We start from the raw sequence: 15,993 nt of genomic DNA, 5'->3' as shown, positions 1-15,993 counted from the left end.
GCGCCACGGAAGCCCAAAAATTAAATGTTCGTCAGTTATTTTTAAAAAACTCTGAATTTTACGTTACATCTAAGACCTCACAACACCGCTCCCGGATGGGCTCGAACCACCAACCTTTCGGTTAACAGCCGACGGCGTTAACCATTGCGCAACGGAAGCCCAAAGATTAAATGTTCGTCAGGTATTGTGGAAAAACTTTGGATTTTTACGTTACATGTGAGATCTCACAACACCGCTCCTGGGTGGGCTCGAACCACCTACCTTTCGGTTAACAGCCGAACGCGCTAACCATTGCGCCACGGAAGCCCAAAGATTAAATGTTCGTCAGGTATTGTGGAAAAACTTTGACTTTTTACGTCACATCTGAGACTTCACAACACTGCTCCCGGATGGGCTCGAACCACAAACCTTTTGAATAACAGCTGAACGCTCTAACCATTGCGCCACGGAAGACCAAAAATTAAATGTTCGTCAGTTATTTTTAAAAAACTCTGAATTTTACGTTACATCTAAGACCTCACAACAACGCTCCCGGATGGGCTCGAACCACCAACCTTTCGGTTAACAGCCGACGGCGTTAACCATTGTGCAAGGGAAGCCCAAAGATTAAATGTTCGTCAGGTATTGTGGAAAAACTTTGACTTTTTACGTCACATCTGAGACTTCACAACACCGCTCCCAGATGGGCTCGAACCACAAACCTTTTGAATAACAGCTGAACGCTCTAACCATTGCGCCACGGGAGCCCAAAAATTAAATGTTCGTCAGTTATTTTTAAAACACTCTGAATTTTACGTTACATCTAAGACCACACAACACAGCTCCCGGATGGGCTCGATCCACCAACCTTTCGGTTAACAGCCGACGGCGTTAACTATTGCGCAACGGAAGCCCAAAGATTAAATGATCGTCAGGTATTGTCGAAAAACTTTGGATTTTTACGTTACATGTGAGATTTCACAACACCGCTCCCGGGTGGGCTCAAACCACCAACCTTTCGGTTAACAGCCGAACGCGCTAACCATTGCTTCACGGAAGCCCAAAAATTAAATGTTCGTCAGGTATTGTGGAAAAACTTTGACTTTTTACGTCACATCTGAGACCTCACAACACCGCTCACGGATGGGCTCGAACCACCAACCTTTTGAATAACAGCTGAACGCTCTAACCATTGCGCCACGGAAGACCAAAAATTAAATGTTCGTCAGTTATTTTTAAAAAACTCTGAATTTTACGTTACATCTAAGACCTCACAACACCGCTCCCGGATGGGCTCGAACCACCAACCTTTCGGTTAACAGCCGACGGCGTTAACCATTGCGCAACGGAAGCCCAAAGATTAAATGTTCGTCAGGTATTGTGGAAAAACTTTGGATTTTTACGTTACATGTGAGATCTCACAACACCGCTCCTGGGTGGGCTCGAACCACCAACCTTTCGGTTAACAGCCGAACGCGTTAACCATTGCGCCACGGAAGCCCAAAGAATAAATGTTCGTCAGTTATTGTGGAAAAACTTTGACTTTTTACGTCACATCTGAGACTTCACAACACCGCTCCCGGATGGGCTCGAACCACAAACCTTTTGAATAACAGCTGAACGCTCTAACCATTGCGCCACGGAAGACCAAAAATTTAATGTTCCTCAGTTATTTTTAAAAAACTCTGAATTTTACGTTACATCTAAGACCTCACAACACCGCTCCCGGATGGGCTCGAACCACCAACCTTTCGGCTAACAGCCGACGGCGTTAACCATTGTGCAACGGAAGCCCAAAGATTAAATGTTCGTCAGGTATTGTGGAAAAACTTTGACTTTTCACGTCACATCTGAGACTTCACAACACCGCTCCCGGATGGGCTCGAACCACAAACCTTTTGAATAACAGCTGAACGCTCTAAACATTGCGCCACGGAAGCCCAAAAATTAAATGTTCGTCAGTTATTTTTAAAAAACTCTGAATTTTACGTTACATCTAAGACCTCACAACACCGCTCCCGGATGGGCTCGAACCACCAACCTTTCGGTTAACAGCCGACGGCGTTAACCATTGCGCAACGGAAGCCCAAAGATTAAATGTTCGTCAGGTATTGTGGAAAAACTTTGGATTTTTACGTTACATGTGAGATCTCACAACACCGCTCCTGGGTGGGCTCGAACCACCTACCTTTCGGTTAACAGCCGAACGCGCTAACCATTGCGCCACGGAAGCCCAAAGATTAAATGTTCGTCAGGTATTGTGGAAAAACTTTGACTTTTTACGTCACATCTGAGACTTCACAACACTGCTCCCGGATGGGCTCGAACCACAAACCTTTTGAATAACAGCTGAACGCTCTAACCATTGCGCCACGGAAGACCAAAAATTAAATGTTCGTCAGTTATTTTTAAAAAACTCTGAATTTTACGTTACATCTAAGACCTCACAACAACGCTCCCGGATGGGCTCGAACCACCAACCTTTCGGTTAACAGCCGACGGCGTTAACCATTGTGCAAGGGAAGCCCAAAGATTAAATGTTCGTCAGGTATTGTGGAAAAACTTTGACTTTTTACGTCACATCTGAGACTTCACAACACCGCTCCCAGATGGGCTCGAACCACAAACCTTTTGAATAACAGCTGAACGCTCTAACCATTGCGCCACGGGAGCCCAAAAATTAAATGTTCGTCAGTTATTTTTAAAACACTCTGAATTTTACGTTACATCTAAGACCACACAACACAGCTCCCGGATGGGCTCGATCCACCAACCTTTCGGTTAACAGCCGACGGCGTTAACTATTGCGCAACGGAAGCCCAAAGATTAAATGATCGTCAGGTATTGTCGAAAAACTTTGGATTTTTACGTTACATGTGAGATTTCACAACACCGCTCCCGGGTGGGCTCAAACCACCAACCTTTCGGTTAACAGCCGAACGCGCTAACCATTGCTTCACGGAAGCCCAAAAATTAAATGTTCGTCAGGTATTGTGGAAAAACTTTGACTTTTTACGTCACATCTGAGACCTCACAACACCGCTCACGGATGGGCTCGAACCACAAACCTTTTGAATAACAGCTGAACGCTCTAACCATTGCGCCACGGAAGACCAAAAATTAAATGTTCGTCAGTTATTTTTAAAAAACTCTGAATTTTACGTTACATATAAGACCTCACAACACCGCTCCCGGATGGGCTCGAACCACCAACCTTTCGGTTAACAGCCGACGGCGTTAACTATTGCGCAACGGAAGCCCAAAGATTAAATGATCGTCAGGTATTGTGGAAAAACTTTGGATTTTTACGTTACATGTGAGATTTCACAACACCGCTCCCGGGTGGGCTCGAACCACCAACCTTTCGGTTAACAGCCGAACGCGCTAACCATTGCTTCACGGAAGCCCAAAAATTAAATGTTCGTCAGGTATTGTGGAAAAACTTTGGATTTTTACGTTACATGTGAGATCTCACAACACCGCTCCTGGGTGGGCTCGAACCACCTACCTTTCGGTTAACAGCCGAACGCGCTAACCATTGCGCCACGGAAGCCCAAAGATTAAATGTTCGTCAGGTATTGTGGAAAAACTTTGACTTTTTACGTCACATCTGAGACTTCACAACACCGCTCCCGGATGGGCTCGAACCACAAACCTTTTGAATAACAGCTGAACGCTCTAACCATTGCGCCACGGAACACCAAAAATTAAATGTTCGTCAGTTATTTTTAAAACACTCTGAATTTTACGTTACATCTAAGACCTCACAACAACGCTCCCGGATGGGCTCGAACCACCACCCTTTCGGTTAACAGCCGACGGCGTTAACCATTGTGCAAGGGAAGCCCAAAGATTAAATGTTCGTCAGGTATTGTGGAAAAACTTTGACTTTTTACGTCACATCTGAGACTTCACAACACCGCTCCCAGATGGGCTCGAACCACAAACCTTTTGAATAACAGCTGAACGCTCTAACCATTGCGCCACGGAAGCCCAAAAATTAAATTTTCGTCAGTTATTTTTAAAACACTCTGAATTTTACGTTACATCTAAGACCTCACAACACAGCTCCCGGATGGGCTCGAACCACCAACCTTTCGGTTAACAGCCGACGGCGTTAACTATTGCGCAACGGAAGCCCAAAGATTAAATGATCGTCAGGTATTGTGGAAAAACTTTGGATTTTTACGTTACATGTGAGATTTCACAACACCGCTCCCGGGTGGGCTCGAACCACCAACCTTTCGGTTAACAGCCGAACGCGCTAACCATTGCTTCACGGAAGCCCAAAAATTAAATGTTCGTCAGGTATTGTGGAAAAACTTTGACTTTTTACGTCACATCTGAGACCTCACAACACCGCTCACGGATGGGCTCGAACCACAAACCTTTTGAATAACAGCTGAACGCTCTAACCATTGCGCCACGGAAGACCAAAAATTAAATGTTCGTCAGTTATTTTTAAAAAACTCTGAATTTTACGTTACATATAAGACCTCACAACACCGCTCCCGGATGGGCTCGAACCACCAACCTTTCGGTTAACAGCCGACGGCGTTAACCATTGCGCAACGGAAGCCCAAAGATTAAATGTTCGTCAGGTATTGTGGTAAAACTTTGGATTTTTACGTTACATGTGAGATTTCACAACACCGCTCCCGGGTGGGCTCGAACCACAAACCTTTTGAATAACAGCTGAACGCTCTAACCATTGCGCCACGGAAGCCCAAAAATTAAATGTTCGTCAGTTATTTTTAAAACACTCTGAATTTTACGTTACATCTAAGACCTCACAACACAGCTCCCGGATGGGCTCGAACCACCAACCTTTCGGTTAACAGCCGACGGCGTTAACCATTGCGCAACGGAAGCCCAAAGATTAAATGATCGTCAGGTATTGTGGAAAAACTTTGGATTTTTACGTTACATGTGAGATTTGACAACACCGCTCCCGGGTGGGCTCGAACCACCAACCTTTCGGTTAACAGCCGGACGCGCTAACCATTGCTTCACGGAAGCCCAAATATTAAATGTTCGTCAGGTATTGTGGAAAAACTTTGACTTTTTACGTCACATCTGAGACCTCACAACACCGCTCACGGATGGGCTCGAACCACAAACTTTTTGAATAACAGCTGAACGCTCTAAACATTGCGCCACGGAAGCCCAAAAATTAAATGTTCGTCAGTTATTTTTAAAAAACTCTGAATTTTACGTTACATCTAAGACCTCACAACACCGCTCCCGGGTGGGCTCGAACCACCAACCTTTCGGTTAACAGCCGAACGCGCTAACCATTGCTTCACGGAAGCCCAATAATTAAATGTTCGTCAGGTATTGTGGAAAAACTTTGACTTTTTACGTCACATCTGAGACCTCACAACACCGCTCACGGATGGGCTCGAACCACCAACCTTTCGGTTAACAGCCGACGGCGTTAACCATTGTGCAAGGGAAGCCCAAAGATTAAATGTTCGTCAGGTATTGTGGAAAAACTTTGACTTTTTACGTCACATCTGAGACTTCACAACACCGCTCCCAGATGGGCTCGAACCACAACCCTTTTGAATAACAGCTGAACGCTCTAACCATTGCGCCACGGAAGCCCAAAAATTAAATGTTCGTCAGTTATTTTTAAAACACTCTGAATTTTACGTTACATCTAAGACCTCACAACACAGCTCCCGGATGGGCTCGAACCACCAACCTTTCGGTTAACAGCCGACGGCGTTAACCATTGCGCAACGGAAGCCCAAAGATTAAATGATCGTCAGGTATTGTGGAAAAACTTTGGATTTTTACGTTACATGTGAGATTTGACAACACCGCTCCCGGGTGGGCTCGAACCACCAACCTTTCGGTTAACAGCCGGACGCGCTAACCATTGCTTCACGGAAGCCCAAATATTAAATGTTCGTCAGGTATTGTGGAAAAACTTTGACTTTTTACGTCACATCTGAGACCTCACAACACCGCTCACGGATGGGCTCGAACCACAAACCTTTTGAATAACAGCTGAACGCTCTAACCATTGCGCCACGGAAGACCAAAAATTAAATGTTCGTCAGTTATTTTTAAAAAACTCTGAATTTTACGTTACATCTAAGACCTCACAACACCGCTCCCGGATGGGCTCGAACCACCAACCTTTCGGTTAACAGCCGACGGCGTTAACCATTGTGCAACGGAAGCCCAAAGATTAAATGTTCGTCAGGTATTGTGGAAAAACTTTGACTTTTTACGTCACATCTGAGACTTCACAACACCGCTCCCGGATGGGCTCGAACCACAAACCTTTTGAATAACAGCTGAACGCTCTAAACATTGCGCCACGGAAGCCCAAAAATTAAATGTTCGTCAGTTATTTTTAAAAAACTCTGAATTTTACGTTACATCTAAGACCTCACAACACCGCTCCCGGGTGGGCTCGAACCACCAACCTTTCGGTTAACAGCCGAACGCGCTAACCATTGCTTCGCGGAAGCCCAATAATTAAATGCTCGTCAGGTATTGTGGAAAAACTTTGACTTTTTACGTCACATCTGAGACCTCACAACACCGCTCACGGATGGGCTCGAACCACCAACCTTTCGGTTAACAGCCGACGGCGTTAACCATTGTGCAAGGGAAGCCCAAAGATTAAATGTTCGTCAGGTATTGTGGAAAAACTTTGACTTTTTACGTCACATCTGAGACTTCACAACACCGCTCCCAGATGGGCTCGAACCACAAACCTTTTGAATAACAGCTGAACGCTCTAACCATTGCGCCACGGAAGCCCAAAAATTAAATGTTCGTCAGTTATTTTTAAAACACTCTGAATTTTACGTTACATCTAAGACCTCACAACACAGCTCCCGGATGGGCTCGAACCACCAACCTTTCGGTTAACAGCCGACGGCGTTAACCATTGCGCAACGGAAGCCCAAAGATTAAATGATCGTCAGGTATTGTGGAAAAACTTTGGATTTTTACGTTACATGTGAGATTTCACAACACCGCTCCCGGGTGGGCTCGAACCACCAACCTTTCGGTTAACAGCCGAACGCGCTAACCATTGCTTCACGGAAGCCCAAAAATTAAATGTTCGTCAGGTATTGTGGAAAAACTTTGACTTTTTACGTCACATCTGAGACCTCACAACACCGCTCACGGATGGGCTCGAACCACAAACCTTTTGAATAACAGCTGAACGCTCTAACCATTGCGCCACGGAAGACCAAAAATTAAATGTTCGTCAGTTATTTTTAAAAAACTCTGAATTTTACGTTACATCTAAGACCTCACAACACCGCTCCCGGATGTTCTCGAACCACCAACCTTTCGGTTAACAGCCGACGGCGTTAACCATTGTGCAACGGAAGCCCAAAGATTAAATGTTCGTCAGGTATTGTGAAAAAACTTTGACTTTTTACGTCACATCTGAGACTTCACAACACCGCTCCCGGATGGGCTCGAACCACAAGCCTTTTGAATAACAGCTGAACGCTCTAAACATTGCGCCACGGAAGCCCAAAAATTAAATGTTCGTCAGTTATTTTTAAAAAACTCTGAATTTTACGTTACATCTAAGACCTCACAACACCGCTCCCGGGTGGGCTCGAACCACCAACCTTTCGGTTAACAGCCGAACGAGCTAACCATTGCTTCACGGAAGCCCAAAAATTAAATGTTCGTCAGGTATTGTGGAAAAACTTTGACTTTTTACGTCACATCTTAGACCTCACAACACCGCTCACGGATGGGCTCGAACCACCAACCTTTCGGTTAACAGCCGAACGCGCTAACCATTGCGCCACGGAAGCCCAAAAATTAAATTGTCGTCGGGTATTGTGGAAACAATTTGGCTTTTTACGTTACATGTGAGAGCTCACAACACCGCTCCCGGGTGGGCTCGAACCACCAACCTTTCGGTTAACAGCCGAACGCGCTAACCATTGCGCCACAGAAGCCCAAAGATTAAATGTTCGTCAGGTATTGTGGAAAAACTTTGACTTTTTACGTCACATCTGAGACTTCACAACACCGCTCCCGGATGGGCTCGAACCACAAACCTTTTGAATAACAGCTGAACGCTCTAACCATTGCGCCACTGAAGCCCAAAAATTAAATGGTCGTCGGGTATTGTGGAAACAATTTGGCTTTTTACGTTACATGTGAGAGCTCACAACACCGCTCCCGGGTGGGCTCGAACCACCAACCTTTCGGTTAACAGCCAAACGCGCTAACCATTGCGCCACAGAAGCCCAAAGATTAAATGTTCGTCAGGTATTGTGGGAAAACGTTGGATTTTTACGTTACATCTAAGACCTCACAACACCGCTCCCGGATGGGCTCGAACCACCAACCTTTCGGTTAACAGCCGACGGCGTTAACCATTGTGCAACGGAAGCCCAAAGATTAAATGTTCGTCAGGTATTGTGGAAAAACTTTGACTTTTTACGTCACATCTGAGACTTCACAACACCGCTCCCGGATGGGCTCGAACCACAAACCTTTTGAATAACAGCTGAACGCTCTAACCATTGCGCCACTGAAGCCCAAAAATTAAATGTTCGTCAGTTATTTTTAAAAAAAACTCTGAATTTTACGTTACATCTAAGACCTCACAACACCGCTCCCGGATGGGCTCGAACCATCAACCTTTCGGTTAACAGCCGAACGCGCTAACCATTGCGCCACGGAAACCCAAAGATTAAATGTTCGTCAGGTATTGTGGAAAAACTTTCGATTTTTACGTTACATGTGAGAGCTCACAACACCGCTCCCGGGTGGGCTCGAACCACCAACCTTTCGGTTAACAGCCGAACGCGCTAACCATTGCGCCACAGAAGCCCAAAGATTAAATGTTCGTCAGGTATTGTGGAAAAACTTTGACTTTTTACGTCACATCTGAGACTTCACAACACCGCTCCCGGATGGGCTCGAACCACAAACCTTTTGAATAACAGCTGAACGCTCTAACCATTGCGCCACTGAAGCCCAAAAATTAAATGGTCGTCGGGTATTGTGGAAACAATTTGGCTTTTTACGTTACATGTGAGAGCTCACAACACCGCTCCCGGGTGGGCTCGAACCACCAACCTTTCGGTTAACAGCCGAACGCGCTAACCATTGCGCCACAGAAGCCCAAAGATTAAATGTTCGTCAGGTATTGTGGGAAAACGTTGGATTTTTACGTTACATCTAAGACCTCACAACACCGCTCCCGGATGGGCTCGAACCACCAACCTTTCGGTTAACAGCCGACGGCGTTAACCATTGTGCAACGGAAGCCCAAAGATTAAATGTTCGTCAGGTATTGTGGAAAAACTTTGACTTTTTACGTCACATCTGAGACTTCACAACACCGCTCCCGGATGGGCTCGAACCACAAACCTTTTGAATAACAGCTGAACGCTCTAACCATTGCGCCACTGAAGCCCAAAAATTAAATGTTCGTCAGTTATTTTTAAAAAAAACTCTGAATTTTACGTTACATCTAAGACCTCACAACACCGCTCCCGGATGGGCTCGAACCATCAACCTTTCGGTTAACAGCCGAACGCGCTAACCATTGCGCCACGGAAACCCAAAGATTAAATGTTCGTCAGGTATTGTGGAAAAACTTTCGATTTTTACGTTACATGTGAGAGCTCACAACACCGCTCACGGGTGGGCTCGAACCACCAACCTTACGGTTAACAGCCGAACGCGCTAACCATTGCGCCACGGAAACCCAAAGATTAAATGTTCGTCAGGTATTGTGGAAAAACTTTGGATTTTTACGTTACATGTGAGATCTCACAACACCGCTCACGGATGGGCTCGAACCACCAACCTTTCGGTTAACAGCCGAACGCGCTAACCATTGCGCCACGGAAGCCCAAAAAATTAAATGGTCGTCGGGTATTGTGGAAACACTTTGGCTTTTTACGTTACATGTGAGAGCTCACAACACCGCTCCCGGGTGGGCTCGAACCACCAACCTTTCGGTTAACAGCCGAACGCGCTAACCATTGCGCCACAGAAGCCCAAAGATTAAATGTTCGTCAGGTATTTTTAAAAAACTCTGAGTTTTACGTTACATCTAAGACCTCACAACACCGCTCCCGGGTAAGCTCGAACCACCAACCTTTCGGTTGACAGCCGAACGCGATAACCATTGCTTCAAGGAAGCCCAAAGATTAAATGTTCGTCAGGTATTGTGGAAAAACTTTGACTTTTTACGTCACATCTGAGACTTCACAACACCGCTCCCGGATGGGCTCGAACCACCAACCTTTCGGTTAACAGCCGACGGCGTTAACCATTGTGCAACGGAAGCCCAAAGATTAAATGTTCGTCAGGTATTGTGGAAAAACTTTGACTTTTTACGTCACATCTGAGACTTCACAACACCGCTCCCGGATGGGCTCGAACCACAAACCTTTTGAATAACAGCTGAACGCTCTAAACATTGCGCCACGGAAGCCCAAAAATTAAATGTTCGTCAGTTATTTTTAAAAAACTCTGAATTTTACGTTACATCTAAGACCTCACAACACCGCTCCCGGGTGGGCTCGAACCACCAACCTTTCGGTTAACAGCCGAACGCGCTAACCATTGCTTCACGGAAGCCCAAAAATTAAATGTTCGTCAGGTATTGTGGAAAAACTTTAACTTTTTACGTCACATCTGAGACTTCACAACACCGCTCTCGGATGGGCTCGAACCACAAACCTTTTGAATAACAGCTGAACGCTCTAAACATTGCGCCACGGAAGCCCAAAAATTAAATGTTCGTCAGTTATTTTTAAAAAACTCTGAATTTTACGTTACATCTAAGACCTCACAACACCGCTCCCGGGTGGGCTCGAGCCACCAACCTTTCGGTTAACAGCCGAACGCGCTAACCATTGCGCCACGGAAGCCCAAAAATTAAATGGTCGTCGGGTATTGTGGAAACACTTTGGCTTTTTACGTTACATGTGAGAGCTCACAACACCGCTCCCGGGTGGGCTCGAACCACCAACCTTTCGGTTAACAGCCGAACGCGCTAACCATTGCGCCACAGAACCCCAAAGATTAAATGTTCGTCAGGTATTTTTAAAAAACTCTGAATTTTACGTTACATCTAAGACCTCACAACACCGCTCCCGGATGGGCTCGAACCACCAACCTTTCGGTTAACAGCCGACGGCGTTAACCATTGCGCAACGGAAGCCCAAAGATTAAATGTCGGTCAGGTATTGTGGGAAAACTTTGGATTTTTACGTTACATGTGAGATCTCACAACACCGCTCCCGGGTGGGCTCGAACCACCAACCTTTCGGTTAACAGCCGAACGCGCTAACCATTGCGCCACAGAAGCCCAAAGATTAAATGTTCGTCAGGTATTGTGGAAAAACTTTGACTTTTTACGTCACATCTGAGACTTCACAACACCGCTCCCGGATGGGCTCGAACCACAAACCTTTTGAATAACAGCTGAACGCTCTAACCATTGCGCCACGGAAGACCAAAAATTAAATGTTCGTCAGTTATTTTTAAAAAACTCTGAATTTTACGTTACATCTAAGACCTCACAACACCGCTCCCGGGTGGGCTCGAACCACCAACCTTTCGGTTAACAGCCGAACGCGCTAACCATTGCTTCACGGAAGCCCAAAAATTAAATGTTCGTCAGGTATTGTGGAAAAACTTTAACTTTTTACGTCACATCTGAGACTTCACAACACCGCTCCCGGATGGGCTCGAACCACAAACCTTTTGAATAACAGCTGAACGCTCTAAACATTGCGCCACGGAAGCCCAAAAATTAAATGTTCGTCAGTTATTTTTAAAAAACTCTGAATTTTACGTTACATCTAAGACCTCACAACACCGCTCCCGGGTGGGCTCGAGCCACCAACCTTTCGGTTAACAGCCGAACGCGCTAACCATTGCGCCACGGAAGCCCAAAAATTAAATGGTCGTCGGGTATTGTGGAAACACTTTGGATTTTTACGTTACATGTGAGATCTCACAACACCGCTCACGGATGGGCTCGAACCACCAACCTTTCGGTTAACAGCCGAACGCGCTAACCATTGCGCCACGGAAGCCCAAAAAATTAAATGGTCGTCGGGTATTGTGGAAACACTTTGGCTTTTTACGTTACATGTGAGAGCTCACAACACCGCTCCCGGGTGGGCTCGAACCACCAACCTTTCGGTTAACAGCCGAACGCGCTAACCATTGCGCCACAGAAGCCCAAAGATTAAATGTTCGTCAGGTATTTTTAAAAAACTCTGAGTTTTACGTTACATCTAAGACCTCACAACACCGCTCCCGGGTAAGCTCGAACCACCAACCTTTCGGTTGACAGCCGAACGCGATAACCATTGCTTCAAGGAAGCCCAAAGATTAAATGTTCGTCAGGTATTGTGGAAAAACTTTGACTTTTTACGTCACATCTGAGACTTCACAACACCGCTCCCGGATGGGCTCGAACCACCAACCTTTCGGTTAACAGCCGACGGCGTTAACCATTGTGCAACGGAAGCCCAAAGATTAAATGTTCGTCAGGTATTGTGGAAAAACTTTGACTTTTTACGTCACATCTGAGACTTCACAACACCGCTCCCGGATGGGCTCGAACCACAAACCTTTTGAATAACAGCTGAACGCTCTAAACATTGCGCCACGGAAGCCCAAAAATTAAATGTTCGTCAGTTATTTTTAAAAAACTCTGAATTTTACGTTACATCTAAGACCTCACAACACCGCTCCCGGGTGGGCTCGAACCACCAACCTTTCGGTTAACAGCCGAACGCGCTAACCATTGCTTCACGGAAGCCCAAAAATTAAATGTTCGTCAGGTATTGTGGAAAAACTTTAACTTTTTACGTCACATCTGAGACTTCACAACACCGCTCTCGGATGGGCTCGAACCACAAACCTTTTGAATAACAGCTGAACGCTCTAAACATTGCGCCACGGAAGCCCAAAAATTAAATGTTCGTCAGTTATTTTTAAAAAACTCTGAATTTTACGTTACATCTAAGACCTCACAACACCGCTCCCGGGTGGGCTCGAGCCACCAACCTTTCGGTTAACAGCCGAACGCGCTAACCATTGCGCCACGGAAGCCCAAAAATTAAATGGTCGTCGGGTATTGTGGAAACACTTTGGCTTTTTACGTTACATGTGAGAGCTCACAACACCGCTCCCGGGTGGGCTCGAACCACCAACCTTTCGGTTAACAGCCGAACGCGCTAACCATTGCGCCACAGAACCCCAAAGATTAAATGTTCGTCAGGTATTTTTAAAAAACTCTGAATTTTACGTTACATCTAAGACCTCACAACACCGCTCCCGGGTGGGCTCGAACCACCAACCTTTCGGTTAACAGCCGAACGCGCTAACCATTGCTTCACGGAAGCCCAAAAATTAAATGTTCGTCAGGTATTGTGGAAAAACTTTAACTTTTTACGTCACATCTGAGACTTCACAACACCGCTCCCGGATGGGCTCGAACCACAAACCTTTTGAATAACAGCTGAACGCTCTAAACATTGCGCCACGGAAGCCCAAAAATTAAATGTTCGTCAGTTATTTTTAAAAAACTCTGAATTTTACGTTACATCTAAGACCTCACAACACCGCTCCCGGGTGGGCTCGAGCCACCAACCTTTCGGTTAACAGCCGAACGCGCTAACCATTGCGCCACGGAAGCCCAAAAATTAAATGGTCGTCGGGTATTGTGGAAACACTTTGGCTTTTTACGTTACATGTGAGAGCTCACAACACCGCTCCCGGGTGGGCTCGAACCACCAACCTTTCGGTTAACAGCCGAACGCGCTAACCATTGCGCCACGGAAGCCCAAAAATTAAATGGTCGTCGGGTATTGTGGAAACACTTTGGCTTTTTACGTTACATATAAGACCTCACAACACCGCTCCCGGATGGGCTCGAACCACCAACCTTTCGGTTAACAGCCGAACGCGCTAACCATTGCGCCAAGAAAGCCCAAAAATTAAATGTTCGTCAGGTATTGTGGAAAAACTTTGGATTTTTACGTTACATGTGAGATCTCACAACACCGCTCCCGGGTGAGCTCGAACCACCAACCTTTCGGTTAACAGCCGAACGCGCTAACCATTGCGCCACGGAAGCCCAAAAATTAAATGGTCGTCGGGTATTGTGGAAACACTTTGGCTTTTTACGTTACATGTGAGAGCTCACAACACCGCTCCCGGGTGGGCTCGAACCACCAACCTTTCGGTTAACAGCCGAACGCGCTAACCATTGCGCCACAGAAGCCCAAAGATTAAATGTTCGTCAGGTATTTTTAAAAAACTCTGAATTTTACGTTACATCTAAGACCTCACAACACCGCTCCCGGATGGGCTCGAACCACCAACCTTTCGGTTAACAGCCGACGGCGTTAACCATTGCGCAACGGAAGCCCAAAGATTAAATGTTCGTCAGGTATTGTGGAAAAACTTTGGATTTTTACGTTACATGTGAGATCTCACAACACCGCTCCTGGGTGGGCTCGAACCACCAACCTTTCGGTTAACAGCCGAACGCGTTAACCATTGCGCCACGGAAGCCCAAAGAATAAATGTTCGTCAGTTATTGTGGAAAAACTTTGACTTTTTACGTCACATCTGAGACTTCACAACACCGCTCCCGGATGGGCTCGAACCACAAACCTTTTGAATAACAGCTGAACGCTCTAACCATTGCGCCACGGAAGACCAAAAATTTAATGTTCCTCAGTTATTTTTAAAAAACTCTGAATTTTACGTTACATCTAAGACCTCACAACACCGCTCCCGGATGGGCTCGAACCACCAACCTTTCGGCTAACAGCCGACGGCGTTAACCATTGTGCAACGGAAGCCCAAAGATTAAATGTTCGTCAGGTATTGTGGAAAAACTTTGACTTTTCACGTCACATCTGAGACTTCACAACACCGCTCCCGGATGGGCTCGAACCACAAACCTTTTGAATAACAGCTGAACGCTCTAAACATTGCGCCACGGAAGCCCAAAAATTAAATGTTCGTCAGTTATTTTTAAAAAACTCTGAATTTTACGTTACATCTAAGACCTCACAACACCGCTCCCGGATGGGCTCGAACCACCAACCTTTCGGTTAACAGCCGACGGCGTTAACCATTGCGCAACGGAAGCCCAAAGATTAAATGTTCGTCAGGTATTGTGGAAAAACTTTGGATTTTTACGTTACATGTGAGATCTCACAACACCGCTCCTGGGTGGGCTCGAACCACCTACCTTTCGGTTAACAGCCGAACGCGCTAACCATTGCGCCACGGAAGCCCAAAGATTAAATGTTCGTCAGGTATTGTGGAAAAACTTTGACTTTTTACGTCACATCTGAGACTTCACAACACTGCTCCCGGATGGGCTCGAACCACAAACCTTTTGAATAACAGCTGAACGCTCTAACCATTGCGCCACGGAAGACCAAAAATTAAATGTTCGTCAGTTATTTTTAAAAAACTCTGAATTTTACGTTACATCTAAGACCTCACAACAACGCTCCCGGATGGGCTCGAACCACCAACCTTTCGGTTAACAGCCGACGGCTTTAACCATTGTGCAAGGGAAGCCCAAAGATTAAATGTTCGTCAGGTATTGTGGAAAAACTTTGACTTTTTACGTCACATCTGAGACTTCACAACACCGCTCCCAGATGGGCTCGAACCACAAACCTTTTGAATAACAGCTGAACGCTCTAACCATTGCGCCACGGGAGCCCAAAAATTAAATGTTCGTCAGTTATTTTTAAAACACTCTGAATTTTACGTTACATCTAAGACCACACAACACAGCTCCCGGATGGGCTCGATCCACCAACCTTTCGGTTAACAGCCGACGGCGTTAACTATTGCGCAACGGAAGCCCAAAGATTAAATGATCGTCAGGTATTGTCGAAAAACTTTGGATTTTTACGTTACATGTGAGATTTCACAACACCGCTCCCGGGTGGGCTCAAACCACCAACCTTTCGGTTAACAGCCGAACGCGCTAACCATTGC

At 45.9% G+C, this 15,993-nt stretch overlaps 1 non-coding gene across 1 annotated transcript; it reads right to left on the bottom strand.

The window, feature by feature from the left end:
• Positions 1-13,731: 13,731 nt before the first annotated feature.
• Positions 13,732-13,804, bottom strand: TRNAN-GUU (transfer RNA asparagine (anticodon GUU)). The gene has a single exon. It is a non-coding gene; the product is annotated as a tRNA-Asn (tRNA).
• Between the last annotated feature and the right edge of the window lie 2,189 nt (positions 13,805-15,993).

Source organism: Phalangium opilio, unplaced genomic scaffold, assembly GCF_054372755.1.
Source record: "Phalangium opilio isolate 3A_F unplaced genomic scaffold, DU_Popi_V2 ptg000352l_1, whole genome shotgun sequence".
NCBI classification, from domain to species: Eukaryota; Metazoa; Arthropoda; class Arachnida; order Opiliones; family Phalangiidae; genus Phalangium; species Phalangium opilio.
Note: the sequence above shows the minus strand (reverse complement) of the source record. Positions and strands in the feature narration are given on the sequence as shown.